Source organism: Crocodylus siamensis, chromosome 5 (assembly GCF_052110815.1).
Source record: "Crocodylus siamensis isolate JL-2025a chromosome 5, ASM5211081v1, whole genome shotgun sequence".
Classification (NCBI taxonomy): Eukaryota; Metazoa; Chordata; order Crocodylia; family Crocodylidae; genus Crocodylus; species Crocodylus siamensis.
This window is the reverse complement of record NC_143399.1, coordinates 74,139,084-74,165,945: the sequence shown is the minus strand read 5'-3', so window position 1 is coordinate 74,165,945 and position 26,862 is coordinate 74,139,084. Positions and strand designations below refer to the sequence as shown.

Below are 26,862 nucleotides of genomic sequence, written 5' to 3'. Positions count from 1 at the left end.
TTGTTTAAAAACCTGAACTGAATTCCTGGCCACAGTGAAACCAAAAAGAAAGCTTCTGTTGACTTCAGTGACATCAGACTTTCACCCTGCATCCCTAGTCATTTACTTATTTTCACCCTGCATCCCCTCTATCATATACTTATTTTATCCTGAAATGTGTTTTTCCAAAATGATCATGTATCATAAGTATGTTACTTTGCAACTCCTCTGGTCACTTTCAAGTCTCTATTGTCACTGAGAAATTACAGTCTATAATGTAATAATAAAAGGGCTTGTAACATTTGCTGGTATAAATGGATTTGAATTAAAAGGCATGCCAGCTATAGGATCTCATCAGAATGCTTTTACTACACTGCTAGATCTTAGTAGGTGATAATGTGAAAGTCATTGTGTGAAATAACCTTTGCTTCAAAGACAGATATGTTCTCTGCCACCAATTGCTAAGCTACCCTGGGTCACAGGTTGAATAGACAATGTGCTTTTTTGCATGTTTCACAAAATGAACCCCCCGCACACCAATATCTCATGCGGATCCGTTCATTTTAAGCCCTTCCCCCTCAGTATGTTCTCCAAGTATGGGCAGAAATCATGTGGATCTTTGGCCACATCCATGGACAGATCCAGGATTTTGCAAAGAGGGGGTGCAGGAACAGCTGCCAGTGCTGCAGGAGAGCTGCACCCCCTGCTTCTAGCTTCTTCCCACTCCCCCACTACCAGGAGAGTCTACCACACCACGCGAGCAGCAAGCAAGGACTCTAAGTCCTCCAATCAGGTAAGAATCTTTCCTCTCCACTCTGTCCCCCCTCACTTCTCATCTGTGCTCAGCAACATGTTTCCTTCCCGTCGCCCTCCCCTGCCCACCACTGCCACTGTCTCCACTGACCCTGGCTGCCCCAGGGGCAGAAGGCTCCAGAGCCACCTACTCTAGTGGGGCTGCATATAAAGCCTAGCTCAGCCAGAGACAGTAGCATCAACAGGTAGGTTCTCTTGTCTGCACCTGCACTCTGCTTGATGGGGAAAATCTGGGGAACTGAGCAGGGAACAGGACCCTGTTTGTTGCTGCTGCTGTCTCTGGCTGAACCTGGCTTGCCATGAAGCCTGGCTGGAGTGGAGTAGAAGGGTTATGGAGCCCCATGCCACTAGATCAGCAGGGACAGTGCTATTGGTGACTGGGGAGTAGGGGAATGGGAGAGGATGGGGATGTGCCATGCAAGGGTAAGAAGAAAGGAATTCTTATTTCTTTCAGGGACTTAAAAAAATGCCCCAACTGTTGCTCCTATAGTGTTGACTGAAAGGGGGCTGTGTCTGTGCCACTGCAACCGCTCTAGGTCCACCCCAGCCACATCCTCTGATCACCTTCTTTGGTTTACAGAGAACATAGTATGGAACTCACCTTATCTGACCGCTGCACGGGGAAAGATCCTGGCACATTCACATGCCTGTTTTGAAAAACTTCACAAGGCTCTGTTGCAATCTTGCTTTTCAAGACCCTACAGGTTAAGAGTGCTTTATTTTTAAAAAGTGGGGAAAAGACAAAACAGTTCTTTCTTTCAGGAAATCTAGGCAGCAGATCTTCACTATTCAGGCCAAGAAAAGTTCAGAGACCTTGTGCATTTCTCTGGATAAACTCACTTTATACTATGACAAAGTCTTTGATATTTGCATTGTTAACCTTGGCTCATAATTAGAATTCTTGTGAATATGGCTTACTAATGTTGGAATGCTTTCAGTGAATCTTATGTCCGTAGTTTGTTTATAGTGTTGTTATCAGATGTGCTGTCTTAGAACTGAGGACTACAGCTACACATGAAAAGACAGTAGTCTTGGAGGATAACTTGTGTTGTGGGGGGAAGGAGCTTTGGATGGGACCTAGTGTTTGCAAGGATAGGGAGCTGTTAGGAGTAAGGTTGACCAGTCAAAGTCAGTTGATAGGTCAATTGACCATCATTAAAAATTGTAAACTGTTCCATGAAGCCAAGAATTCCCTTGTGTATGTGATGAAGTATCTTTTTAATTGCACTCTCTCTCTCTCTTTCTCTCCCTACATTTTGGAACATGCACCCTCTGTCCTGATTCTCTCTCCTGAGCTTTTCCAGACTTCTTTCCCTTCCCTTCCTTCAACAATTCAGGGTTTTCCTTCTATCCCTATTCCTCTTGCAGTAGCTGCAAGAGAACACTTTTTATTATACCTGTGTATGAAGCATAGAAGGGGAGATAGATGCCTGCTTTTGCAGTTTAGTAGATCTTTGTGGATTGAAGAGTGTCCTGTACAAGGCATCCTCACCTAATGAAATGGCAAGATGGAGCTGTGTGGACTTCTGAAAATATCAGGCAAGGTAGCTCCTGAATTCAGAAAAATGAGGAATTGCAGCTTGTAATATTTCCAAAGTGAGAGAATCATCTGAAAGGAGAAGAGCAGGGCATTAGTCAGAGAGAGTAAAGGGAATCTGCAGGCTTAGTTTGACATGAGATGCATTGGAACATAGACCTTCCCCACTTTCAAACGTTGTGGCCCAATTAATAGAGTTCTCTTTGATCTGACGCATGCATTTCTTGTTTTGATGCACCTTCTATGGCATTTAATTATGTTAAGATGAAATTGTCATTTATATTCAGAAAACTGGAGACTAATACCTGACCCACTATAGGCTATTATTTTTTAAAAGTCATCATAATGTTACATGCTTGTCCTTCCCCAGATGACAGGACAGAAGTTCTTCCTTAATGTTGCCACTCTTTTCATTCCCCCTCTTTTTAATATTATTTTCCAAACTACAGGTCATAATTGACTTTAAAATCCTTTTCTGGAGGGGCTTTTAATCATGCATGGCAAATGTACTGCACACCATCAATCAACTTCTTTGTTTCATTTAACGTTTACAAAGGTCAACCTATGTTCCAGTGAGCAATTATTGTTTGCAGACCTCTCTCTACAATATTCCTTACTTATCCTGTCAGTTGAGTGCTGAATTGAAGCCTATTTACCAAAGAACTGAGACCCAAACTGAAACCAAATAACAGAGAAATTTAAATTGAAAACTTTTGATTTGGGTCCATTTCTATTTTTGTTAGTCATTGTTGTGGTGACCATGTGAGGCCAAACCATCCACTGATGTAAATCTGTGTATATGCACAGAGCACAGTGGTGTTCTGATGATTTGTAGGCAAAGGCATGGTCTTTGGTATATGTTTTATGGTTGCATCCAATTTGCCTTATATATTTACTTGGCTTGTTGAAGATTTCATTCCTTAAGATACTTCACTGACAGAAGTAGCATCATCTGTGCATGGTACAATCTTTGATCACACAGTCCACACACCCAGGGAAAACTCCTTGTTTATCATTGTACCACACACTGCATAAGCAAAATTATTACTAGTCATGTGATCTTTCCTTTCAGTACTTATTTCTTTAAATCAAGGACTTGCTAGTTCTTCCACGCCATCATGTCTATTCACTTAGTTGGATATCTTCTATGATGCATTCTTAAAACAGTGATGGACTATAGATAGCTACTTAAATTTGATGTCAGAGAAAGTGAAAGTATGAACATGTATGGCATCCTCTGAATGTGAAATTCCCTTCATGCTGTAGGTTTACCACTAATTTCCCTCCTCTTTAAAGGCATAGGAGATCCTGGCTAAAATCTCAGATTCACACAGACAGGAAACACAAATGGAGTGAAAGCAGGGTAGAAAGCCCAGAAGCTATAACATAAGACATGGACTGTATGAACCAAGATTAGGGTGGAATTCATATTCTTAAACTGCTCGTGTTGACACTATGGGACCATGTTTGGCAGTCATGGAGGTCAATTACTGCCTTCCCTCATTTGAGAGGAAAGTAAGAGGAACTTATATGTTGAAAGCTAACCTTTTTTTCCAAAAGGTAACAATGAAAAAAAAGGAAATTTAGCTGTTGATTTTGTTTTGAAAAATTACTTATCACTACATGACAGGTTGCAGATGTTAAAGAATCACATATGACTATGCAAGATTTTAGGTAATTAGAAAGAAAGAAGTTTTGGGGCATCCGTGTCAAAAAGTGGCATGCCTTCATTTTCCACATACAAAGAGAGAAGCTAATGCATTAAACTAATGCATGAGGCCAGTGATTGTGAGAATAGAAACAAAGTTGTTGACATCAGGAAAATATGAATAATATGGGAACTTTTTAATGCATTACTGAATATAGTGATAGGTCAGTAGGCTTCACCTGGAGCTGTCAAGGTAACCATTAACAAGGAAACTAGGCACTGCCTGAAAAGGGTACAAGCCCTATTATATAGGTCAAAGAAGCAGCCAAGAGTCTTTAGGCTGGAAACCAGAAGAGTTAAACTAGCTGGGGGGCTAAGTTTGATGGCAGCTGGGATGAGACCAGGTAGTTGAGGTGGTGGCAGATTCAGACTGCTTAAAATCAGTTGGGCAGAAACCTAGAAGGCCCATGCATTGGGAGAGTAGGAATCTGACTTGGTCTTTTATTCCTTCCATTCCTTTGCTGCTTTTGACTTGAATCTGGAGAAGGAGAGGACAGGAACAACAATTTTTAGTAACACCTTGAAGGGAGGCTTGGTATGTGTGTGGTTAGGTGATCCAGCCAAATCTAGATAAGCAGCTTCCGCACTTCAAGCTGCCGAAATCTCTCTCAAGCCATGTGGTCTGCATGAACTAGATGAAGGAACAACAGATGCAGTTTTCAGAAGGAAGAGCCTTTCAGAAGGAGTTCCTTGAAATCCAGGGAGCCATAAAGACATCTTCAGTTTTCATGACTCTTGCCCCAGCTGCTAACTGGAGGCCCTCAGGTTGTTTCTGCCTCTTTTAAAGACTCTTCTTGAGAAGATCATAATGGACATAATGGACCCTATCAAGAAAGTACAGAATTATATCATGTCAGCAGTAGACTATGCAGTCCGGAGTTGGTGCCCATCCAATCAATAACTGTTCTAGTTATAGCCTCAGATTTACTTAACATGTACACTGGGGCAGACCTCCCTAAGGAAACTATAACATACCCAGGTACATATTTTACTTCATCTCTGATGGCATTATGTACCTGTTATACATGAATAACCTATGTACATTGCATATTGCCCTGAGAGTGAACCTCTCACTGGCCTCACAGTGGCTAAGTGGAATAACAATAAACACTGGGACAAGTTCCAACTGCTGTCTTACATACTCTTTTGGTTTGGTTTGGTTTGTTTTGGTTTTGTTTATTTATTTTGTTTTTTATGATTTTACTAGAGAAATTCTGCAAGCCTTGGAGGACTTCTTCCCAGTCAAACTACATTACAGCTGACAACCCAGGGGTATCCAATTGTACTTAAAGGAGAGGTAGGAAGAATAGACTAACTGTGAAATGAATGTTGTATGATACAGCCTCAAACTGAGTGAAGGATTGAAGGTACTAGGAGACTATGCTTGCCAGAATGTTTGCCAAGCCCAGAGAATGCAAGAGCCTTTCAGTGTTAAATGTTCCTACTTGAGGGAGTTCAAGCATGATTATTTGCCTTGCTGTTGTGACCAGGTGGAGACTAAAATCCTGGATGAGTTGAAACCCTGCCTGAGCTCAAGCCCCGAGAATCTTCTATGTTTTAGTCAGTATCCTTTGAAGTGCGGGGTCCAAGATGTCTCCTCTTCCCAGCTTCTCCAGCTCAGACTTCTTGTTTGGATGATGGGGTATAGGTTGTAGCAGTGTTGCTTTAAGGACATAGACAGACAAGGCTCTTTGGGTAAATCCAATATCTTTATTTAGACCAACTAAAATAGCTGGGAAAATTCTTCTTTGCAAGCGTTTGGATACAAACACCCTTTGTCAGGCTGTGGAAGCATCTGCAGTTGGTCTGTGTTCTTCCTAGATAGAGTAGAAAAGACACCAGAGGCCAATATGCATACGAGAAAGCCAGTTAGTGAAAATGCCGAATGAGGCAGTCAATGGGCGAGATATAAGTGGAGAGGGAGGGAGATGTAGACCTGATGATAAGAATATACCTGGTAAATAGTAGAGAGGTTACCTGGAGTATCAGATATTAGACAGGTTATAATGTATCATAAATCCAATGTCTATATTTAGTCCATGATTTTTTGTATCCAGTAGATTTATGAAGTGCAGTTCATGGGCTTGTTTGCAAAAAGGTGTTTTGTAAATTCCCTTTGAGGATTAGAACGGAGAAATTGGAGAGTGTTTTTTTTTGTGAGAAATGTGCATCTGCAGGTAATTGGGTGTTCTTGTCTTTGATAGATTTTCGATGTGCGTTCATTCTGGTGCACAGTTCTTGTTTAGTATCTCCTACATATTTTCCACTGGGACATTTGGTGCATTGGATGAGATATATTACATTTCTGGAGATGCAGGTGTAAGATCCAGGAATGCTTATGGTTCTGTTGTGGGCTGTAGTAATTGTGGGGGTGGGAGGTGGAGATATGTTGGCAGGTTTTACATTTCTTGTCATGGCATGGTCTGGATCTATTCAGTGTGTTTTGGGCCGTAGGAAGTTTGCTTGTGGTGATGAGATTGGCAAATTCAGTACTTGCTTAGAGGCTAGGATGGGTGGCTCTGGGAAGGTCTCCTTAAGAATTGGGTCTTCATCTAGAATGGGTTGCAGCAGTTCAAGGATTTTCTGTATAGGTTCCAGGGAGGAATGATATGTCATAACCAGCAGTGTGTGATTTATGGGGGGGTTTTCTGTACTGCAGCAATTCTTCACATAGGATCTGGGTGGCTCTTTCAACAATGCAATCTATCTTGTTTAGATGATGGCATTAAGAGAGCATCTTTTTAAATGAAGAACAGTTTTTAACACCTTCCTGCCTCTCTCGAGTTTTTTTCCATCCTCCCACCTTCAACAAGTTTGGTGTCAGCAGGTTTTTAGCAGCAAATGTCTTTGCTGAATTATCTCCATTGTCCTTCCAGGTCAAAGCCATAGTATTGGCCATGGAGTGAAGGTTATAATTCCTGCAGGTTTTGGCCATGCGGTGAAGGTTATAATTCCTGCTGAACATTATGGTCAGAAACCATTCACAGTTAATTTAGATAATATATTTAGATGCATTCATTCTCCAGTCACATAGGTATAGTACTGGAAGTGAAACTGACTGCAGTCTCCTTCATTATTTCAGTCCTGACTTGGAAGGAACTACTCTTATGGCTGGGAGTATGCTTAGTTCCTCATCATCATTAATCCCAGGATCTTGGTATTTAGACAGTTCATAAAAACAGGCCAAGTATGAAATGAACACCTGACCACTATGAATGGGCTGACTTCGGCAACTCATTTTGCATAGGTTATAGCAAGGGAATATACATAGGGAAGCATAGCAGCCAAAACTAGCTTTGGACTGGAGAGCTAGACATGAAGGGCACTTCCCCTCAAGTATCTGTGGGCATGTGTAGACAAAACGAGGGGCATATGTGTACGACGCTTTAAAGTGGATTAAATGCTTATGCACCACTTTAATGGTACTGGTGTTTGCACGTGTCAGTGGCATATTGCCCATTAATTCCAGCTACTATAGCACATTCATCAGTGTAATGCACTTTAAATGACTTTGGGGTGCAGCAAACTAAAACACCTCTGAGGAGTTTTAGTTTGCTGCCCTACAACTGCGAAGCAAAACACAGGGCTCCATGAAGCTCAGGGACTGTGCAGGCAGCCCATGCAGGTAGCCTGGCAGCAGCCCAGGAAGGCAGCTTCCACCAAAGGAAAAAGAAAAAAGCAGCAAGCCTGATTGTTTTCTTTTTTTCCCCTGGAGCCTGCCTGCCTGAGTGAGCTGCACAGGGGCCAAGTCTTTCCCTCTGCAGCTGCAGTGCTCCCCAGGACTGCCTGAGCCAGGTGCCTGCGGGTAGGTGCTGTGCGGGGATGGGGGGACCGACCCTGCTGTGGGAGGAAGCATCAGCCCTCCCCTTCCCCCGCAGCCCAGTGATTACTCCGCCCGCTGGCAGCTCACCCTCCCCTCTCCACCGCCAGAGGCAGGTAAGAGACGGATGTACACGACATGAGGTTTTACTTCACCCTAAATTGAAGCTGTGTTTTTAAAAACCTACCGCTTCAATTTAGGGCCCCCTTTCATATACACACACCCTGCTTTCTTAAAATGTTTGTCTTATTCTGCCAAGCCATCACACGTTCCCCTCTGCTCCCCCTCCTGCATACTACTATCATCTGATCACTGTGTATCCTTTGCTTTCAGCAAAAATAATTTAGCACATACCCATCAAAGGCCTGAAGAAAATAAATCACTCCCTTTTCTGAATGTGTGCACTGCAACTCAAAACATTGCCCTCAGGGTGTGAGCATGCATTATGCTGTTTACATGCATTGCATACTTTAGAACAGAATTGTGATTTTAATAAAATACAGTGTTTTATTTAAGGAGCTATAATAATAGCTGGATTGTGTTTTATTAGAACTGAGTAAAATTGTAGCAGTGCCTTTTTGCCATCAAGATTACTCTCTCTTTCTCTCTTCCACTTCTCCACACTCTTTCCTGCCCTTGACTTTTTGCCTCTTGGGGATCTGGAAATTCAAATAAAAGTGAAAATTATTCCATTCCTATATTGAACGAGTATGATTTGTAATGGACTAAGCCATCTAGGAATACAGGGCTCTTTTAGGTCACTGTATGCTGAAATGCTAAAACCCTACATAAACGCATAGTATAACAGTTGCTGAATCATACTGGCAAGTATATGCAGAAATCTCCAGCAAAGAGTAGGCCCCTTCTTCTCTGGGCCTGAGGGGGATCCAAGAAGATAAAAACAGGTCTTAGAGCTGGGGAACAGCCAAGTTTGGAGGCTAAGATTTATATTGTTACAATTTTTGGAATTACCAATAAACCCAAAATTACAGTAACTCAGAATCTGTAGACATTAAATGGATGCATTGGGGCATGATAACAAATACATTAAAATGAATTCAAAAGATGTACATTTACTGCTGTCCAGCTATATGCAAACTACCTGCTCTTCATACTACAACTTCAGAATTAGTAGTACTACCGATGCCACCTATTGGAGGAAAATGGTAAGTGGAGAAACAATTTCAACTCATTTGCCTTTTCCAAAATGGAGATATATGTCAAAAATTATATTTTTAAAATGATAAATATTTAATTATATTTAAAATTATTTAAATGATTTAATAATTGTGTGCTTTTTATAGTTTATTTTTTAGATAAGTCTGTAAAATCTATTTAACTTTAGCAATAGTTACCAAAGGCCCACACAGTCCTTTTGCTAGATAGGTTTGCAAAGAGAAGGCTAGCCAAAAAGCCTTTGAATGGAGGCCAAATTAAGTTTCCACTATGTGTTGGATTCTTCTACTATCATTAAACCTAATGATTATGAAGTCTCAGTATAGAGAGCCTAGTTATAATACACTTTGAGGAATAGTTGGAAATATTATGGTGCTTTGTTTTAATTACAGATTTGATGGAAAATGAATGGTCATCTCTTTCAGCTGATTACATTTAAAGAGTTGTAAAGAAGGAAGAAATAGTTCAGTCACTGGATACCTGTAAAGTTACAAGGAGTCTACAGATCAGGGGTGTCAATCATACAGCCCACAGGCCACTTCTGGCCCACAGAGCCCCACCATCTAGCCCCCGGTGCTGCCCGAGTCTGATCCGACCCACACTACACGGTGCATGCCTGTAGGCGGATTCTGCCAGCCAGAACTGGCCAACGGACCTCCTCCCCTTTTCCTAGCATACTTCATCTGGCAGCTGCTTCAGCCAGTCTGGGACCTGTGTTGAACATAGTGCTCCAGCATTAATAAACCAGTCTCATTTGTATTTCACAGCAAGCAAAAGTGGTCAGAATGCAGTTCAAGAATCATAGACAAATTAGAAAGCAGATACCTATTCTGTCTGAAGTTATATTGCATGTATTTCCAGATGCTGCAAAGAACTCTAAGATATCTTAATCAGATATAAATTTATAAATATTTCCCTTGTACTGAATCAAGAAAACTGAAGGTAAATACATTCACCGAAACCCTCTAGAGAAGCATTATAATATAAATATACCTTAGTAATCAAGACTTTCTGACTCTCTGAGAAGAAAACATTCCTTCACAGATGGGACTGTAAAAATTAAGAACACTATTCTTCAAAGGGACAAATACAAAATGCACATGCCCGTTTTCCATATGCACTGTGCAGTTATAATGATTGCATGTCTAATTTTCTTTTTTTTAGAAACAACTACACAGTTAAAAGCATAATTTGTTTGCATGCACAAATACCAAGTTTATTTGGAGAAGCATGGTAATTCTATAAGCAAGTCAAAATGAGCAGCTGCGTGCACATTTTAAATATACAGTACATTTAAGTTTCTTTTTAAAAATTGTGCTCTTTGAGCCGTTTTAATCTGAAGCATGACAAAGAGCTGTTGTCGTTAAAGTGAATAACCTCAATACAGAAACTCATAGCAACAGGCAATAAACCTGCTTCCATGTAAACTCAAGGAAACAGTTTAGATTGTAAAATTGATATTGTGGTATAAAAAAGGGACTTTTCTAAGCCAAATGTAAAGAGAACTTCATCTTCTATCAGATAGGGACATAATTTAACGGAGGGACATAGTTCAGTGCACCAGCCTGTCACAGTCTGGTAAATTCAAGTATGAGCCATTTTGCTCTGGTCTTGGGGAACAAAATACAGTGCAGTGCAGTCCATGTGCAGTGCAAAGCGGTCGTGGATGTCGATTAAAGCAGTCAGCTCGCTTCGAACAAATACATCAAAGGCAAATCACTTGTGGGTCATTTGTACTAAATGGAATATTTTGATAACTGGAGAATGGTCTTCAGCACATTTTAAAAAGTCACATTGCTTGGGCAACCAAAATAATTGCTGGAAGCATATTGGTACTTACATTTCCTAACTGCTTTTGGCAGTTGCTGCAGATAAAATACTGTAGACAGGACTTCAAAAATATTTCTACAATTCATACTCAGATCTGTGTGTTCAAGCATAAGACTCTTGCTGGTTGGCTGCCTGCCTATCTTAGAAGTGTATGCTGACTGAATTCAGGGTGGCTGGAGTATCTGGGAAAACAGTTTCAAAGACAGCTTGTTGTATCTCTGGTTCAAAACCACTAGTAAAATTAAATTATTGTTTACTTATCACTCAACTGGATATTTTGGAATTTGCCTCCATCCCATATGTAATATTGAATACCTACAGTCAATGATGAGGTCATTAGTAAAGAAGTACAGACAGGTAGAAAACATTGAAATGTCTTGCTGTTTTATACATGCTCCCTTCCTTAAGCAATCTCCTATGCATTGTATAATTGTTTGTTTATTCATTTCTTGGATGGACAATAAGGACAGTACTGTGGTAGTGAGCTCCAGAAAGTTGCTACAGTTGATACAACATCTTTGGATTTTCGAACTAATTGGAGCTGAATTTTGGCAGAAAGACGATGATCTGGAAGGTGAAGCTTGCTGCTTGATTTCCCTCAGTGGATATGTAATAAATGGAAGTTGATGTGCATGTGAACAGAATAGGGTGCCAAAAAGAGAGCCAAGTTCTGAAGAATTTTTCAGTAGCTGCTCTGAAAAAAATACACAGTCATTGAGTTCAGTGGCATGCCCATTTTATATCTCCTGTTTGGCTGCTGTTGAATAGTGAGCAGTGGATCAGATTATTTCTGGTAACAAGTGACTGACCTGAAGACAAGAATTTAGTCAGGCATTCAAATAATTTTTCCAGGGGAAGCATCTTTCCACGAGACTTCTCCCACCAGTAGTCCTTCTGGTAGACTCTCTGGCAATGCCAAGGGTAGGTACAGGATCGCAGCCAGTGTGTAAAGGCTCTTATTTTTAGTGCCAGAGTTTGAGTTTGCTGCATGCCAGATTACAGGATAGTTGTAGGGCCTGTACAATCATCTAGCCTGATGGAAGAATATAAAGGCTTTTGCTCCTGTTACCTGAAGATGTTTGATTGACTGTGACAGCTATTCTAACAGTTATCAGGATGAGTAAGATTCTGGAACAGTCTTCCAATAGAAGTAGCAAAGACAAAAACCTAACAGTTGTAAGAACTTGGTTGATTTATGAAAGAAATTGTTGGGCATGACTGTCTACCATAGCATTGAACTGAACTGGATTAAATATCCCCTTCAGTCTCATGTTACTAACTGCTCCAAAATGATACAGTTTTTATACATTGGGCAATGAATTACTTTCTTTATATTTACTGAAATTGTACATCCTTGATTATCTGAATCCCTTTGGAGTTAGAGGAAAGCATATCAGACACTAATAAACTAGTCCTATTTGTACTTAGCAATGAAAAGCAATTCAGATGATTGAAATCACTTGTATAGAATGAAGCCAATGCATCTTGCAGGGATGTTAACACGGGCTGCATAATAGGGGTGTGCGAATCGCACAATATTTATTCAGATTCGGATTTGGCTTGATTTGGGGGACAGTGATTCAATTTGCTGATTCAGATCACTGTCCTGATTTGATTCAGCTGAATCTGAAGATTCAATTCTGATTCAGAGAATCGGCAATTTGGCCATAGACACAGCTTTAAATGTTTTTTCTACATACCAGGCATGGCTGGTGAATACTGAGATGGTGGGGTGGATGGAGCATCCCACAGGGGCTCACGGGGAACCCCCTCCCCCACACACCCCTGGCTCAGCGATAGGCCATAGCGGGATCCCGGGTACCCCCCCCGCCCCCCGGCAGACCTAGGAGGCACCAGTCACTGAGCCGGCGGTAGAGGGGGGTGTCTCCTGCATGCTTCACAGCAGACATGGAAGTGGACCAGAAGTACTTCTATAAACATACCTATAGTCATTTACATATAGACAAATTAATATGGGTATCTGTAGATTTAGTTCATCCAGAATTAAAGCATTATACCTTTTTTACAAACTGCCGCAAGTTTCAGCATAGGTACATAAACATACTTTTGAACAGCGCTTTTGTATTTACTTATATATAATGCAAACTATTCATGATATTAGCCCAAAGGTTCATGATTTATCGCAGGGGTTGTCAACCAGGGGTATGCGTACCCCCCAGGGTACTTGGAAAGGTCCTAGGGGGTACCTGCAAGCAGGCGGGGACAGAGCACCACCACTCCATGCTGCTGCCTCCCAGAAGCAGAGCTGGGGGTGGGGCGCCAAGGGCAGCGGTGCACAGGCACCACCTGGCCAGCCAGACGCAGTGGAGGGGAGAGGGGGGTGGAAATTCGCATGCAGCCACTGCCACTCACCAACCCATGCTGCCACTGCTCCACATCCAGCCACGCTCCCCCCAGCTCTGCATCCAGGCACTGGGGGGTTTGTTTGTTTTGTTTTGTTTTTGTAAAAAAATCTCTCTCTATATATATATATAAGGTTATATCTATCTATGCTCTAACCTATTACATCCCAAAAGGATTAATCCTATCCTGTTACAGAAAACTGCACCTGTGCCTTCATACAAAGGCCCGCTGTACCCGTTACAATATCTGCAAATGCACGCAACACACACAAACAAAAACCTCAGTCCCTTCTGGTTCCTCCAACCAGCCCTCCCTTCATTTCCACCCTTGGCCCACTTCTGGGGTCAGGTACTCGGCTCAAATGGTCTCTCCATTGTTGCCGCTCCAGAACCCGCTGCTGCTGCTGCTGCTCTTGCTGTCCTCTGTTACACTTATCTGTTCCTCTTCTCCACTACCTTCACTCCTGTCTTCACTCAGTGCGGGTTATATGGTCCCGTGCCACGTGTCCTAGTGCCAAGTGGTGTTTCTGCACACTCTCCATCCTCTGCTACCGATTTCTGGTAGTAGGTCCTGAGTTCATTCGGCACCGTCTTCGCACAGCCCGCTACTTCTGCATCCATTTGTCCGTGTGGGAGGAGGTCCCTGGCTTTCCACAAGACACAGGGCACCGGGGTTGCACTTATTAAAAAAGGTTGAAAACCCATGATTTATAGTATAGCTCACTGGGCTGGGACCCCAACAGAGTCAACATCTTTTAAAGTCATGGTGACCCCAAAGATCCGCCCTGCTCAGTATCTGTGTGTACTCCAGATATTCCCACCCTCCCTTCCCCCAATGTGCTAATTACCAGATATTCCCATCCTCCTTTCCCTCCATGTGCTAATTACCCCCCTGTTCATGACTGGAACCACGTGTTCTTGTCACAAGTTCTGGGATCCTCCAAAAATTTATATGCAGATGAGGCACAGGGCAACCTGGTCTGGCTTCACTTCATAGAGAGAGGGCCCACAGCAATCGCATGCAATAGACTGAGATGAGGTAACAGAGCCTCTCATTTACATAGATGTCTCGTGATGTTTGCCAGACATTTAAGGCTGGTGAAGAAACAGGAATCATAAAGGTGCTGCTGAGCTGTGGGAGCGAGGAGGAATTCAAAATGTATTTAACATAGTGTTTCACCATCAATTGAAAAAGAGTTGGCACTGAGGGGGATTTGAGCACATCTTATTCAGATGAGCTATACTAACCTAGCTTTGTGGTAAGTTTCCATCAATATGTTTGCAGTTATTGAAACAGGAATGAGAAAAGTGTAATTGTGAAGGTGTGGTTTGGACTGGTGAGTGAACCATATTGGTCACAAGACAGATTAGAAGAGGTGTGTAAATATTTTTGGAAAAAAAAAATCAGTATGTTTGCTCAATATGGGTAATGTGTTTTACAGGCATGCTCAGTGTGGGCTGTATTCAGCATCATAGTTAGTTTCCATTACTGAGCACATGCTGCTTCTGGCAGCAATTTAATAGACAATGCATTTAATGAGGTTTTTTTGTATGCAGAAATAAGATGCTGCCAGGGAGGAGAAAAGCCTTGTCTTTTATATGAGGAAATACAGTACTACAGCTAGCACAACATCATTGTTAATCAACAACTTATGTACCAGATTTTGAATTGGCAGAATATGCCAACAGTTTTATAGTCCTGAAGAAAAACAATATTGTAGTTTTTGCTGAACGCTATGTAGTTTGAAAGAAAGAAAACATAACCAAAGGAACAAAAATAAAAATAATGTTTTAAGCCAGTGACAGTTTTTTTCTCTTCTGGATGAAGCAAAAATCAGAGTAGGCAAAGGGAATCAAGTAAATGAAAGAAAACAAATGACAACTGGTCAGATTTTTTCAAGATTTTTGAGTGCCTGATTGGACTGGCAAAAGTGTAAAGTGAGTTGGTACCTAATTCTCATTGGAAGTTAGGAATGTAAATCTTTTGGCCTATTTGCCTAATGACCTTGCTTGTTTGTAGTCAATCTCTCTTTTTTTTTTTCTTTTCTCATTTCTGCTTCCTCTCTCAGGTGAATGAGGTTTCAGATCTTTAGCTGAGGTGAACTGGCAGCTCTGATGATCTAAATGTAGCTATTCCAGTTGATGCCAATTAATAATTTAGTTTAAAAACAGTATAGGCAAACATGAATTGGGAAGGACTTTTTAGACATATTAGGTGCATCTACACTGGACGCTAACTTTGCAGTAGCCTAATAACACTGCAGTACACGTCATAGCACGGACAGTACTAATACATCACTACGCAGTATTATTAGGTTACTGTGCAGTAACATCACTAGAAAGCCATTTGCTAGCACTACTGCACAGTAACTCTGGTTACTGCGCATTTATTTAGTACTTGATTATACGAGTACTAAATTAAATGCACAGTAACCACTGTGCTTTAATGAACATGTAGATATGCCCATTGGGTTAGATCATACTCTACCTAATATGCACATAAGTGCAATCCACCTTTTCCACTCTCCGTGAAAAAATGTTAATATAAAAGGTGGGTGGGTGATCTTCCTCCTTGCTTTTTTATCACTTACTGTTCAGGCGAAGATGATGGCGTATAAACAAAGTAGATATACAAATGCATTTTTAAGGACACGGACAAAATGGAAGAGCATCTGCCCAGGTTCACTTATGCACCTAACAGGGAAAATAGGAGCTGGCCATATAGTTCCTTGTTATGCATGATTCAATAAAAAGATGCTCTTTAGAAGCCTACACAAGACTAGGTTTGTATTTTGATTGTTTGTCTATAAATAAACTAAATTTAGAAATGTTGTCACAAGCAAGCTTTTTTTGTTATGGGTTTATTGGTGACTTCTCTGGTAGTCTGATATGCATACATTTTGTTTTCTGTCATGAGCTATAACAGTCATATTTTCTCTCTTTCATGCTATGATTAGCAGCACTTATATGTAGACACCAATAAAAAACTACTGCTTATGTTTTCTTTCCAATATGATCTGAGTTGATACCTGGGCAACTTAATTCATAGTTTTCAATCATGATAGCAACTTTGATGTCGAGTGTCTTACTTTTGCAAGGAATTTCAGGTGAATGCTTCCAAACTCCAGTAGAAATTGGAAATATCTCCTCCTTGATTGGTTTCCTGACTGAGTCAGTCCTTCAACTTGCAAAAGTTGTCAAAAAAGCAAATAGGAAAATTTTCTTTTTCTTGTCACTACATTATAATAATCTTACTAAGTAATCAGACCTGGCTGAAAAACAGCTTTCTGCTTTCATTAAAATTATTGACTCACCAAAATGTTCCTATCTCAAATCAGAAAAAAGTCAAAATTTAAAAAAAATTCCTAAACTAAACAGGTATGGGGAAAAAAATCTGTTTTGGTCAATCAAAATGTTTTGTTTTTATACGATTTGATTTCAGAATTATGACTTGATATGATTTGATTTCAAAAACAGTGTTTCACATGGGAAGTGTTGTAATGAAACCTTTTGACAGTTTCAGAATGTTTTTTTCCATGAATGTTCAGTAAAATGAAAACGGAAGCCAACTTTTTTTGCATTTGATGAATTGGGATTTTCAAAATGTTTTTGTTGGAAATTCCCAACAAGCCCAATATCTCATTCACTCGCACACTATATGCACCTTCCTCCTCCCCTTCTTCCCCTCCCCACCAGAAAATCAGCCCTTCAAAATTGGTGTGTGTGTCAAGCAGGGAAGCTAATGTTCATTGCTGAAATAGAAACAGAGAGGAGCAGAAGCACTGAAAGGTTGTACTGCAGAATGGCCACTAGCCTCTGTATCAGCCAGCAAGCACAAGCAGAATCCAGTGTTGTTAACTGTTGTACAGGTGCTATTGAATTGCATTTGGCTGATGCCTCTGCTTGCTTGCTGGCTAAGAGAATAGGAGCATCCTTTGTGCAGCACAGGTTTCCATGAAAAATCCAGCTCCATGCTTTGACTCTGGACAGATCTTTTTTTCCTATGTTCTATAATCCAAAAACAAGGTGCATATCTTATTTGGGGGGTGTTGTGATATGCAAGAAAATACAGAAACAATTACCCCAGTGGTAGGGTGTGAACTTTCAGTGCTGAAACCTTGACTCTCCACTACTTGTACTAAGGAAACAACTCTATTAGCTGATAGATGTAGTCGGTTCTTATCTTAAAACATAGATAAGCTGGACATAGACAATCCTGAAAACCCCTTCTGTGCCAGGATATTTCATAAGCAATCAGTTGTTTGGCTTTAGCCAGGTTGCCAGTTGCTCTAACATACCTATCTCACCATTGTTTACCGCATGAAAGGCACATGCACCAACAAATGCATTTATTTGATTTTTTGTTAATTAATAAGAGCACAGAAAATAGTATAGACCAGGGGTTGGCAACGTTTTTGGCCAGAATGCCAAAAACATCGCAACCCCAACCCATGCCATGACTTGGCATGCCAGGGGCAGGCAGTGCGAGAGCTGGGGGGGGATCCTTATTGCTGGCGGTGGGTGTACGGGAGCCTCCAGGAAGATGATGGGGGAGGGGCCAGGATTGCAGTACCCCAGGGCCCCTTCCCTGTCGTGCATCCTGAGACGTGTGTGCAACTGCTGCCACTGCAGGCCCTGGTGCAGCTGCTTGCAGCTTTCTGGCTGCCTGCCACAGCCAGCCCGGGCTCTGGGCAGCTGCTGCCTGCCATGGAGCCCAAGCTGCTCAGAGCAGGGCTTGCAGCCTCCCAGCCACCTGCTGCAAGCAAACCAGGCTCTCTGGCCGGCAGCAGCAGCTGCCCAGAAGCCAGGCCAGCTGTGCTGTGCTGAGCAAAATGGCCTTGCATGGCATGCTCTGGTACTCATGCCAGGGGTTGCTGACCCCTGGTATAGACTTATTAGTCATCTAAAATCAAACTTATCTTTTTGTTCTGTGTTTTTGCACTACCCAACCCACAGAGTTCATGGTCCTGACTAGGGCTTTTGTTAATTATTTGTGCTATTGCTTAAATATTATTAAAACAATAGTGCTCAACCCCCATGGAGTTGCCACCTGCCTCATGGTCTCCTCATAGGTGGGGAAGTAGTTGCAGCCTTAATTGTCATTCCCCTGCTGCCAAATTTCTGGACCTGAGCAGAGCCCTGTGGACTAGATGATGCGATCCTTCAGGCCAGTTCATACCAGCATGTGGGATTGCACCTGTGGAGCAATCCCAGTTGCTGCCCCAGTGCTGGATCCAGCCCGTGGACCAACCCTGTATGTGGAAGCTGAGTCATGGGATAGGCTCTGTGCCACTTATCCAGCCCACAGGACTGGACAGGTTGAGCACAACTGTATTAAACTGTTTATTTGTGTGAAAGAGGGGTTGAATGATGGCCAAGAGGAAAGAAGAACTTGAAGATGATGCAGACGCGGTTCATGGTTAGAGAGTAGATGGTGAGGAAATACTAAATTAAAAATATGCAAGGAATAGGCCATCAGCTTGTCAACCTTGCTTTGCATTTTGAACTCTGATTTTCTATCTCCTTTCTACCTTCTCTGTTATAGAGTCTGTGCTCTTTGAGTCTGGGTATGTGTTTCCCTGTATTTGGAAAGTGAATCCATGTGGTCTTTTTCACTCAGATCAGCTAAATGTTTGGCCTAGGGTTTGTTTGTTTGATTGTTTGTTTTGGTTTTGGAATATTGATGACTACAGAGACCTTTGTGAAATATAGATTTAATAGATTTTTAGAGTCAAAAGGGAGTCTGACCCCCTGCTCTGAACAGGAAAGAGCACCGGGGTCAAGTAACCTCAGCAAGGTGCTTGTCTAATCTCCTTTTGAACACCCCCAAGGTAGGGGATAGCACCACCTCCCTTGGAAGCCCATTTCATATGTTGGCAACCCTCACTGTAAAGCACTTCTTCCTGATGTCCAATCTAAATCTACTCTTCTTCAGTTTATGGCTGTTGTTTCTAGTAACCCCAAGGGGTGCCCTAGTAAACAGAGTATCCCCTATTCCCTGCTGCCCCCTCTTCCCCCCCACCCCAATGCGTTTGTAGGCAGCCCCAAGATCACCTCTCAGCCTTCTCTTGCAGAAGTTGAAGAGATTCAGGTCCCTCAATCTGTCTTCGTATGTTCGAAAGAATGATTATAATATATGGAAAATGCATTTCATAAGGCTTGTTGAATTAGATCTCAAGTTAAAATGGTATTAAAAAAGTAGACAATACAGATTTTTATTGGAAGAAGTGACCATACTTGGGTTTCCATGCATTTATGCTGCTCACTTTTACTGTTGCCTATATTTCTACAACTTTTATTCCTTGTCCCAGGTATTTTAATTAATTATAGCAACACTTAGTACAATAAACTGGAAAAGGGCCAATGTGGTTCCCATTTTCAAGAAGGGGAGGAAGGAGGACCCAGGAAATTATAGGCCAGTTAGTCTTTACCTCAATCCTTGGTAAGCTTTTTGAGAGAATTATTCTGGCACATGTCCACGAGGGGCCAGCAGGGGAGATTATGCTTAGGGACAACCAACACGGGTTCATTAGAGGCAGATCCTGTCAGACCAACCTGGTGGCCTTCTGTGACCAGGTCACAAAATCCTTAGATGCAGGTGTAGCAGTGGACATAGTCTTTCTGGACTTTAGGAAGGTCTTTGACACTGTCTCTCACCCCATTCTCATTAAAAAACTAGGGGACTGTGGCGTCGACACCTACACAGTCAAATGGGTCACTAATTGGCTGGAGGGCCACACCCAGAGAGTGGTGGTGGACGAGTCATTTTCGACCTGGAGGGATGTGGGCACTGGGGTTCCTCAGGGCTCAGTCCTCGGGCCCACACTGTTCAGCATCTTCATCAGCGACTTGGACGAGGGGGTAAAAAGCACCCTGTTCAAATTCACAGAAGACACTAAGATGTGGGGGGAAGTGGGCATGCCAAAAGGGTGGAATAGGCTGCAATCGAACCTAGACAGGTTACAAGGGTGGGCAGATGAGAACAGGATGGGCTCAACACTGACAAGTGCAAGCGATGCACCTGGGGAGGAAGAACCAGCCCCATACCTACAGGCTGGGGAACTCCCTTCTCATCAGTGCAGAGGCAGAAAAGGATCTTGGAGTCATCGTTGATGCCAAGATGAACATGGGCCGACAGCGTGGGGATGCGGTCAGGAAGGCCAACCGTACCTTGTCATGCATCCACAGGTGCATCTCAAGCAGGTCCAAGGAGGTGATACTCCCCCTCTATGCGGCACTAGTCAGGCTGCAGCTGGAGTACTGCGTCCAGTTCTGGGCGCCGCACTTCAAGAGGGATGTGGACAACATGGAGAGGGTCCAGAGGAGGGCCACTCGCATGATCAGGGGACAGCAGGGCAGCCCCTATGAGGAGAGGCTACGGGACCTGAACCTGTTCAGCCTCCACAAGAGAAGAGCCCTGTTACAAACTAGTCAGAGGAGACCAGCAGGCATTGAGGGAGTCCCTGTTCCCCTGAGCACTACCAGGAGTGACCAGGAATAACGGTCACAAGCTGGCAGAGAGTAGATTCAGACTAGACATCAGGAGGCGCTACTTCACGGTCAGGGCGGCTAGGATCTGGAACCAACTTCCAAGAGAAGTGGTGCTGGCTCCTACCCTGGGGGTCTTTAAGAGGAGGCTGGATGAACACCTTGCTGGGGTCGTCTGACCCAGTACTCTTTCCTGCCATGGCAGGGGGACAGACTTGATGATCTGCTCAGGTCCCTTCCAACCCTACCAACTATGAAACCTTATCACAGGAGAAATGAAATGTTGATCAAATCACTGGGAGTAGAGCAGAGATGTTATTTTTAAAGAAAATGAACTGGCATCACCAAGGACCTGGACAGTATATCCATTGTGCTGTAAGGAGCTCCAGATCCAAAATGCACTGAATTCATTTAACTTCAGTGAACTTGGATCAAGTTTTAGAGTAGTAATAGAAGGTCTTCCAAAATCAAAGTATCACCACTTTTTACCCTCAGTTAAAAGCACAGTACTACACGTTTTACGAATTGTTATGCATTGTCTGAGGTGGAGTCAGTTTCCTTCAGAGGGACTCCATTTATTTTGTTAGTTGTAGATAATCTGGAATCACTGTTTATTTCCTGAATCACTTTCCACATTTCTTCATCTAGCAGTCAGTAGTCATAGAAAGGAACTATTAATATCACAGCATGTGAAGTTAGATTAGAGGCATTAGCCATCTAAGATTTTTTTTTTTTTGGCCTGCTGATGTCTTTTACTATCCCTCTGCCAAAAATTCACTAGAATCTTGCAAGTCTGCTGATATTATAGAGCTACACCTGGTCACCCTTGGCAAATCACTGGACATCAGTTAGGTTGCATCTAGTGAGGAGACTATAATGCCCCCAGCATACACTCTTTATTGAAGACTGTACTGCCAGAGGGATGAAACATTGTGCCAGGTATGACCTGAATTTGTGCATAATTTTACATTATTGCCTGATGCTGTATTGTTCCTGAATGATCCGTCAAAACCAATGGCTGTGATGCTCACATGCCAAGGTCCAGACAGATTTTATACGTGTGCATCAACGCATGGTATACCTGGGCTTTAAGTACAGATCAGTAGTGTGTGGAATGTCAATGTCTGTTATGGTTCCTGGAGATATGAGTGGTTCTACCGTATTGTGTTCCCCCTTCTCTTTGCTGTTGGGGGGAGGGGGGAAGAAGCGGGGGGCGGGCAGAGAGAGAAAGTTGGCCAGCCATGATTTGTATTCTTCCTTATTTTGAGCATCAAGAATCATGTCAACTATGTAATGCAGATGAAGACTTATTTTGACATCTATGATGTACTTTGCAACAGATTCATATACTTTCTGAAGTACTTAAAGTGCAGGCCATATGATCATGACACTTACCGGTATAATTTTCCTTCAGTTAAAACAGTTTCCATAGTTGCAGATCTGCTGAATTCTGACAGCAATGGATATACCCTATTAAAAGACACAGGAATCCTTCCTATAAAACATTTAGGAAACAAGGAAAGCCTAGATGCAAAAAAAAAAAAGGGTAAATCCAAATCCTCAAATATCCCAGTGGAGGACTCTGGGACACCTTCTTCCTATTTCTCAATCCCTATGGCTGCCAGAGTCTGCTTTAGCTCCTGGCATGATTTAGACTGGCATCAGGGCTGGTCAAAACTTCAGCAGTTAATAATAGGTCTTTGGGAGCCAAACCTCCTCTTAAAACCTACAATACATGGTATTGAGTTGGTTAACTGCCAGTGGCGCTCATTGCCATTACTAATTGCCACTCTGGGATCCCCCAGATACTTATGTTGTGGTGGCTGCAAGGTGCCTTTGTATTGCTGGAATGGAATGAAAGTAACTTATGAGGTTCCAGGATCTGGCCCATCATTTTTTTTTATTTATGAATGTTTTTGTATAAAAATGTAAACTTAGTCTAAACACTATTATGATTATTATCATACTTTGGGAAATAAGGTTTTAAGCTGAATGCATCATTTCACACAAGAATTCCCCACTTGCTACTTGTGTTCAAGTAAATCACTGAAATGTTGTTTACAAAGATCTCTTTAATAATGGATTAAACAGATCCTTTATGCCTTTTCTGTGAACCTCTATTCAAATAAAAAATCAGCCTCATGGCAACCAACTAAAACATAATTTTATATAGCAAGTAAAGCATTATTATATAGCAAGTAGAACATTATCTTTTTCCTTCAGTCCCACCAATGGAGAAATTACTTACAAGGCTGAAGTGAATAAGAGTCTGGTACTTGCTAGAACATTTTTACAGCTAGGGACTTATGTCAGACTACACTTTCTCAGCCTGTGAAGCTGGCTTTCCAAGAAGGGCTCTAATCTGTTGTAGAAGAGATAGAAAAAAGCCTAGGGAAAATGAACAACAGTATATTTTCTTTGCTTGCTAGATTGTTTTCATGAAAGACACAGCAGAAGCATTGATGAATCAGTGGAATGAATCTGGCAAGGAATTAATAAGCAAGTGTTTGAATTTATAAAAATGTAAAAATAATGAATTGTTATACTTGAACCTTTGTTCTGGAATCTTATTTACAGACAGCTGTGGAACAGATCAATTTCCAACACCTCGTGTTAGGCATTTTTAATAACTTGAATAATCAATGGCCCCAGGATATTAGTAAATAGTTTCAGAGGTAATGGGTATTGTAGAAGAAACAGTGAACACAAGATTAAATTTGTTCATGTACTAAGCCCAAACCAAGGAAACTATTGAATCCTATTCATGCTTAGATTGGTATCAAGTTAATCTGACTGAAAGAATAAAATAGTTATTGTTTCCACCACATTTATAGTGACAGTGATCTTGCTTCTGTTATAATTGTTCCTGCACTTGGAATGGAGTGGCTCTTGCACTTTATAAAAAAAAAACAATAACTAATCTGAGCAAACATTCACAGAGGCCAAGTTGCAAACTACAATGCAGTCAAAAAAGTTAAAGATTTGTATTTAGTTTCACTATACCCCAGTTTGTGATGGACCTGATTCAACTAAGCACTTAAACTTGTGAACAGGCCCATTGAGGTCTATGGAATTAGCAAGGGTTTAAAGTTAGGTGCATGCCCAAGTGCTTTGCTGGATCACAATGTATCAACAGCACACTAGCTTTGTGATTTTGACATCTTCCTTTGGGGACTTTGGCTTGAACCCATTCTACTCCATTCTTGTCCTATTCAGACACATTCTTATGAAAATCATTTGGCATTACAGTAGAGCAGAAAAAAGTTGGCAATGGAACAGTTGTATTCAGACTATTGTTATTATGGCCATTGGTGAACTAAGTTTGGTGAGTCATCTGGGGGGCTGGACCCAATGATCTGCAAGGTCCCTTCCAGCCCCTAATAATCTATGAATGGGGAGATTGCAGGATTTTTGGAATGTTTGCTTCTAGGCAGCAAACGGATGGCACATTCATTTGAAATGGATGGTCTCAGATGGTGCAATGGTTACATCACTCTAAAACAACTGTCTAGCAAAGCAATGTGGCCCAAGTGCTTTTGAAAATGCAAGGAAACATATTTTGTACAAACTGAAAATATTCGTGTTTTCTCAGAATATCATCAAGTTGGGGGATATAGGCTCAGGCTCTTTGTTGGACATGATGACAAAACAGTTATCACCTTATGAATCATCAACCAGATCTGTGCTGTAAAAAATATTTTTTTATTTTATGGATATTGGTCAACAGTTCCACATGCTTCAGTTTCCTCCTAATACTCCAGTTTGTGTATAATCTGCCTGCTAGAAATGTGATTGTTTAACATATGCATTACCCGAGGCTTCCTGGCTTTGCATCATTTAACTCACATCTTCCCCTTTATGCTGTCTATCTGGCTGCTTCCTGGTAACTCCAGAGCTTCTGTGACAATGGCTTTGATCTGTTGTTCTTTAGGGGAAGGCTGTTTGCTTTCCTCTGCTGTGTACACAAGCCAGGTATTGGACATTTGAATGAGATCAAGCTCACTGGCAAAGGCAGAAGAAAGTTATTTGTAGTAACTATGGTATCCCAGCAATATAGTTCGCCCATTAGGATCCCAGGTAGGCAAAAGTGAGGCTTGCAAGCAAGCTAATCGCTCTTTTATTTAAACGAAGAGAAACCAAAAGCAGTGTTCTGGAGCCTGGTTTTCATCAATACATCAAGACTGTGATGCCGTGTCTTACCACATCTCTCTGTGGCCCAGGATAACTTTGGCAAAAGTCAAAGTGCCTTCCTCCAGCTTGCTTACCTTCACAACATTCATCAGAAGTGAATGGAAACCTCTCAGTGCTATGGGAGCATAGAGAACACCTTGCTCATTGTGACTGCATTGTTCTCTTTCTGTGTTCTTTGAAAAAAACTAAATCTCCTCAGCAGAGAAGTTTGAAAGCGCAGCCATCATGTGAAAAGGTAGCAGGACATGCTTTGTCCATTCTGAAGTTCGGTGCCAGCTGGCTGTCTTGCATTGTTGTCACACTCTTGATATCCAAGCTACTCTTGTGTCTGGCATCAGCTGATGCCAGACACTGCCAGCTTCCATAGAATCTCAATAAAACATCAGAACAATGGAACGTGGTTTGTCTTTGCAAGCCACATATTAAACACTCTGAAATGTTATAGCTGCACTGAAGACAATGGATTCAAACTGAACTGAGTTCTGACGTGCCTCCTTGCAGTGGCTCCCAACTGGCTATCTGACAGACTTCAGGTCACACACCCTGGCCCTGCCATCACCCCCATGTCAGAGTGAATCACAAAGCAAGCTTTGCTACCTAAATGGATCCTCAGCTGACCATAAAGACAGCCTTCCATCTCCTTTGCACTATAGAGATTTATGATGCTATCTTTTGTCCTGCAATTATTTTGCTAAGAAAGCCTGATTTTTATAAGTGCCCTTTTTTGTTCTGGGAGAAAGGAGGTACACTATGAAATTCTAAAGAGTAATGGACCAGATGATAAGTTGACAGCACATGGAAAATTTGGTAAGCAATCCACAAGGATGTCTGCTGATAACAAAAATGTCTACTGTAAGTGGGGAGCTCATCAGCTGGAAACGACTATGATCACAAATGGGACATAGCCAGGAAAGAGGCAAATGCTATTGTAGGTATTTCTGGAAAAGAAAAGAAAGGATTGATGCTATTGTACAAGACACTAATGAGACCTCATATGGAATGCTTTGTCAAGTTGTTTGAGACAGAGAGAATTCAAAATGGAACATGTGCAAAGAATTGCTACCAGCATGATCAAATAAATGGGAAGTCTGTCTTACAAAAGAATCTGGCTTGCTTAGGGTAGCAAATGAAGGCTGATTGCTTCCCTAAAGAGGATATGAAATGATTGCTGTGCTTGCTTCCCTAAAGAGGATATGAAATGATTGCTGTGCCTATGACTGCATAAGGGAAGTTAACACCAGAAACAGTTTATTAGATAACATGGGCTCAAGAACAATGGGGATAAACTGGCCATGGATATATTTAAGTTGTAAATTACATTTTTTTTTCCCAACCATCACAGCAGAGAGGGTCTGGATCAGACTTTGAATTGAAGTACTGGGGGCCAAAAAGCACCCAACTCCTTTCCAGAGGGAGCTTGATAAGTTCATGAAATAAATTCTGTGACATGGCAGGATGATACAGGATGTCCCTTCCTGTGTCACCATTCCTAACAAGACTAGACCAAAAAGATAGTGTGATAAATCCAGGTGAGTTAGTAGGATTTTTTTTTAAAAAGATGCTAAATGTTATTTAAGTGACAGCCTAATTAATGGGTTTCCTTGGCCTCAAGTAACTGTCTAATCATATATAAGGAAAAGGAAGCATGGAGACCACAGAAATGGGAGAGAAATTTCACAATGTTATCTTCACAGATGAGATGACTGTAGGCATGGGGATTCTCAGCTAGATGCATTTATATTACATGGGAGTTGGTGCAGAAAGAAGCTTTTCATTTGATCCCGTAGGAATATTTGAAGGTACATATTCACAGTTTATTTCAGTATTTAATATATGCGATTCTAATCTTTCCACTGACCAGGACACCCTATTGTTGTACACAGGCAGCAAAGACCATTCATTCATTAAGAAGAAAAGTATCTGGCATCAAAGGGTGTTCACCACGAAAAGATGTCCA

The 26,862-nt window shown here is 41.7% G+C and overlaps 1 protein-coding gene across 3 annotated transcripts in view; it reads left to right on the top strand.

The window, feature by feature from the left end:
• EPB41L4B (erythrocyte membrane protein band 4.1 like 4B) overlaps nt 1–26,862 on the top strand; it is a 293,241-nt gene that overhangs the window by 250,112 nt on the left and 16,267 nt on the right. The window lies entirely within an intron of this gene.